This window comes from Orycteropus afer, unplaced genomic scaffold (assembly GCF_000298275.1).
Source record: "Orycteropus afer afer isolate SDZICR_OR568_19922 unplaced genomic scaffold, OryAfe1.0 scaffold00172, whole genome shotgun sequence".
Classification (NCBI taxonomy): domain Eukaryota; kingdom Metazoa; phylum Chordata; class Mammalia; order Tubulidentata; family Orycteropodidae; genus Orycteropus; species Orycteropus afer.
Genome location: NW_006921759.1, coordinates 3,900,120 through 3,905,900, shown reverse-complemented (window position 1 = coordinate 3,905,900; position 5,781 = coordinate 3,900,120).

The window sequence follows — 5,781 nt, the reverse complement described above, 5'->3', positions numbered from 1 at the left end:
TCCAAATCTCTTGGCATAACTGAGTGAGTGCCTCCAATGGGGCATCTGTGTATTTAATCTTCATCAATAAGTGCTTCAAGTCATCTTCATTTTTAGCAAGCAAAGTTGTGTTGTCTACATACCACAGGTTGTTAATGACTTTTCCTCTAATCCTGATGCCATGCACTTGTTCATACAGTCCAGCTTCTGGGATTATTTTTGCAGCATACATATTGAACGAGTATGGGGAAAGGATACAACCGTCATACACTCCTTTCCTAATTTTAAACCATGCAGTATCCCCTTGTTCTGTTCGAATGACAGCCTCCTGGTCTGTGGACAGGTTCCTCATGAGCACAGTTAAGTGTTCTAGAATTCCCACTCTTCTCAATGTTATCCATGATTTGTTATGATCCGCATAATCAAATACTTTTGTGTAGTCAATAATACACAAGTAAATATGTTTCTGGTAGGCTTTGCTCTCAGCCAAGATCCCTCTGACATCAGTAATGATATCCCTCATTCCACATCCTCTTTTGAATGCAGCTTGCATTTCTGGAAGTTCTTTGTCAATATACTGCTTGCAACTGTTTTTTAATTATCTTCAGCAAGATTTTACTTGCATATGATATTGTTTGATAATTTCCACATTCTGTGGGATCACCTTTCTTTGGATTGGGTACAAATATGGGTCTCTTCCAGTCAGTTGGCCAGGTAGCTATCTTCCAAATTTCTTGGCATGGTTGAGTGAGCACCTCCAGTGCAGCAATGGTTTATTGAAACATCTCAATGGGTATTCTGTCAATTCCTGGAGCCTTGTTTTTCACCAATTCCTTCAGTGCAGCTTCAATGTCTTCCTTAAATACCATTGAGTCTTAATCATATGCCATCTCTTGAAATGGATGAACATCAACCAATTCTATTTGTACAGTGACTCTGTCTGTGTATTCCTTCCATCTTCTTTTGATGTTTCATTCAATATTTTGCCCATAGAATCTTTCAACATTGCAACTCAAGCTTGAATTTTTTCTTTCAACTTGAGAAATTCTGAATATGTTCTTGCATTTTGGTTTTATAACTCCAGGTCTCTGCATATTTCATTATAATAATTGACTTTGTCTACTAGAGATGCTCTTTGAAATCTTCTGTTCAGTTCTTTTATCTTGTCATTTCCTCCATTTGCTTTAGCTACTCTTTGTTCAAGGGCAAGTTTTAGAATTTCTTCTGACATCCATTTTGGTCTTTTGTTCCTTTCCTATCTTTTCAATGACCTTTTGCTTTCTTTGTGGATGATGTTCTTGATTTCATCTTTCAATTTCTCTGATTTTTGCTCATTGGTGTACAATGCATCAAATCTATTCTTTAGATGGTCTCTAAATTCAAGAGGGATATAATCAAGGTCCTATTTTGGCTCTTGTGGATTTGTTTTAATGTGTTCAGCTTCAACTTGAACTTGCATATGAGAAGTTGATGGTCTGTTCCACAGTCAGCTCCTGGCCTTGTTTTGGCTGAAGATATTGAGTTCTCCACCACCTCTTTCCATAGATGTAGTCGATCTGATTCCTGTTTATTCCTGGTGAAGTCCATGTGTATAGCTGCCATTTATATTGTTGAAAAAAAAAGTATTTAAAATGAATAAGTCATTGTTCTTGCAAAATTCTACCATGCAACCTCCAGCGTCATTTCTATCACCAAGGCCATATTTTCCAACTACCGGTGAGTCTTCTTTGTTTCCAACTTGTGCATTCCAATCACCAGTGATAATTAGCACATCGTGATTGCATGTTCAGTCCATTTCAGTCTGCAGAACGTAAAAATCTTTAATTTTCTCATTTTTGGCTTTGGTCGTTGGTGCATAAATTTCAATAATAGTAATATTAATTGGTCTTCCTTGTAGGCATATGGATATTATCCTATCACTGACAACACTGCACTTCAGAATAGACCTTGAAACATTCTTTGTGACAAAAATGCCACACCATTCCTCTTCGTCATTCCCAGCATAGTAGAATGTATGGTTTTCTGATTCAAAATGGCCCAAAACAGGACATTTTAGCTCATTAATGCCCAGGATATTGATCTTTATGTGTTCTGTTTCATTTTTGACAACTTCCAATATTCCTAGATTCATACTTTGTATATTCCATGTTCCAGTTATTAATGGATGTTTGCAGCTATTTCCTCCCATTTTGAGTCATGCCACATCAGCAAATGGATGTCCCAAAAGCTTTATTCCATCCACATCATTAAGGTTGACTCCACTCTAAGGTGTTAACTCTTCCCCAGTCGTGTTTTGAGTGTCCTCTGACCTAAGGGCTCATCTTCTGGCACTATATCAGACAATATTTCAGACCTGTTCATAAAGTTTTCCAGTACTATAGCAGATGATGTTTCACTGCTATCCATAAGATTTTCACTGTCCAATTCTGTGAGAAGTGGCTGGCCCCTTCCTTCTTCTGAGTCTATCTTAGTCTAACAGCTCTGCTGAAACTTGTCCACCATGGGTGACCCTGCTGGTATTTGAAATACTGGTGGCATAGCCTCCAGCCTCACAGTAATATGCAAGCCACCACCAATATGACCAACTGACAGATGAGTGTTGGTTTAACACGTTAAAGAGGTTTTTTGCAGCACATTTGCCCCATGCAATTCGATGTCTGATTTTCTGACTGCTGCTTCCATGGCTGTTGATTATGGATCCTAGTAATGAAATCCCTGAAAACTTCAATCTTTACTCTATTTATTGTGATGCTGCTTATTGGTCCAGTTGTGAGGGTTTGGTTTTAAGTTGAGGTGTAATCCATACTGAAGTATAATCCATACTTTTTTCTTCATCAAAACGTTCTTCAAGTCATCTTCACTTTCAGCAAGCTAAATTGTGTCATCTGCATACTGTAGGTTGCTAATGAATCTTCCTTCAATCCTGATGTCACATTCTTCTTCATACAGTCCAGCTTCTCAGATTATGTTGAGATGTAATCCATACTGGAGACTGGTGTATTTAATCTTCATCAATAAATTGTGTCATCAGCATAGAGACTGAATAAGTATGGTGAAAGGCTATAACCCTGACACACACTTTTCCTGATTTTAAACCATGCACTATCCCCTTGTTCTCTTTAAACAACTGCCTCCTGGTCTATGTACAGTTCCTCATGGGCACAATTAAGCATTCTTTCAACTTGAGAAATGCCAAGCATGTTCTTCCCTTTTGGTTTCCTAATTCCAGGTCTGCACATTTCATTATAATACTTTACTTTGTCTTCATGAGCCACTCTTTGAAATCTTCTGTTCAGCTCTTTTACTTCATCATTTCTTCCATTCATTTTAGCTACTCTGTGTTTGAGATAAATTTTCAGATTCTCTTCTGGTATCCATTTTAATCTTTTTTTCCTTTCCTGTTTTCTCAATGACCTTTGGCTTTCTTCATGTATGATGTTTTTAATGTCATCCCACAACTCGTCAAGTCTTCAGTCATCAGTGTTAAATACATCAAATCTATTCTACAGATGGTTTCTAAATTCAGGTGGGTTATAATCAAGGCCATATTTTGGCTCTCATTACCTTATTTTCTTCAGCTTCAACTTGAACTTGCACACAAGCAGTTAATGGTCTGTTCCACAATCAGCTCCTGGCATTGTTCTGACTGATGATATTGAGTTGCTCCATAATTTCATTCCAAAGATGTAGTCGATTTGATTTCTGTGTATTCCATCTTGTGAGGTCCACGTGTATAGTCACCATTTACATTGCTGAGAAAAGGCATTTGCAATGAACAAGTCATTGGTCTTGCAAAATTCTGTCTTGCAATCTTTGACATTATTTCTTTCACTGAGGCCATATTTTCCAGCTACTCATACTTGTTCTTTGTTTCCAACTTTTGCATTCCAATCACCAGTAATTATCAATGCATCTGAATTGCATGTTTGGTCAATTTCAGACTGCAAAAGTTGGTAAAAGTCTTCAATTTCTTCATCTTTTGCTTTAGTAGTTGGTGTGTAAATTTGAATAATAGTAGTACTAATTGGTCTGCCTTGTAGGTATATGGATATTATCATACCACTGGCAGCTCTGCACTTTGGGACAGATCTTGAAATGTTCTTTTTGGTAATGAATGTGATGCCATTCCTCTTCAATTTGTCATTCCTGGCACGGTAGACTATGTGACTGTCTGATTGAAAATGACCCATACCAGTCCGTTTCAGCTCACTAATGCCTAGGATATCAATCTTTATTTTTAGCAGTTTCAAATTTTCCTTGATTCATACTTCATACTTTCCATGTTCTGATTATCAATGAATGTTTGCAGCTATTTCTTCTCATTTTGAGACATGCCACATCAGCAAATGAAGGTGCTGAAAGCTTTACTCCATCCATATCATTAAGATCAACTCTATTTTGAGGAGGCAGTTCTTCCCCAGTTGTATTTTGAGTGACTTCCAACCTAACGGGCTCATCTTCCAGCACTATGTCAGATAACATTATGCTTTTCATAAGGTTTCCAGTGGCCAGTTTTCTCAGAAGTGGACATCCCTAACCTTCTTCCTAGTCTGACAGCAGAGTGACAGATACTTTAAGGTAGAAATTATTATTAGAGCCACTTTACAAATGAGGAAACTAAAACCTAAAGAAGTTAGGTAAATTGCCCAGAGTTTCCAGTCTGGAAAGTGGTAAAACCATTGCTGTCTGACAATATTTAATTTAAGGAATTAATCATGCCAAGGAGAAACAGGTTTCAATGAATAAATGTAACATCCATCCAGTGAGACTGATTATTGGGCTGACAGATCACGTGATTGTTTTCCTACTGTCTAAGGCCTCCCAAGCTTAGGTGAGTGGGTCAGCACCTACTCAAGAGAGACCTGAGTGTGTGTGTGTGTGGTGGTGGTGGTAGGTGGTGGTAGGTGATAGGTGGTGGTGTAAGCAGTAGGTTATTACCTGAGTTGGTCCAAAAATGTGAAGCTAGAATACAAAAATACAATATAAAGTTATGGTTTTTTTTTCCATCTACAAACCAAGAAGGACAAATGCAATGTCATAACTTTTGGAGTTAACCAACAGTTTAGGCAAGCAAATCTAAGAACTGAGGACATGTGCATATGTAGTGTTTGAACTACTAGCACTGGGTTGGGGGAATAGGATATGATGGGTTTCTTAATGGAATTAAACTAGTTACTGACAGTCACCTCAACACTGGAAAGATCCAGACTTACATCCCACTCTTTGGAAAAATTTTTTAATTATTCTAGATCTATACTATGGTATATTCCGAGTAAGGAAAAAGGACAAGATTCACATTTTATGTAAGTAAAAATTATAATAATAACAGGTAAGACTACATTAAAAACTCTATTTGGTCCACGATAAATATATACACATTTTGCTCTGTCTTATGTAGCAATATGTGAAATTATAAACTAATATTAACATCAGTTCTCAAGCTGTGGATGGAATAAGAATATCCTCATGAGGCCACAACAAATTTTCTCTTATAGTAACAGTACTAAACTATTGGTTGGCTTTCAAGATAAGAAAGTTTTGTAATGATAAGTGAAAATTGAAGAAGCATGTGCCAGCCATCCCAAAATTGTCCCCAAAAGTTATTTTAATCAAATTATCATTTAGTAAAGGCAATTGGTGGACAGTTTTGGGGGAGTAAGTAGGGAAAATATTAAAGTTAAAATGTTTTAGCTCAAGTTCTACCATTAATTGTATGGCCTTAAACAGATCATTGAACCTCTCTCCAATTGCATTTATTCATTCCTAAAATGAGATGCTCTGGTAGCATAGTGCCTAAGGCAT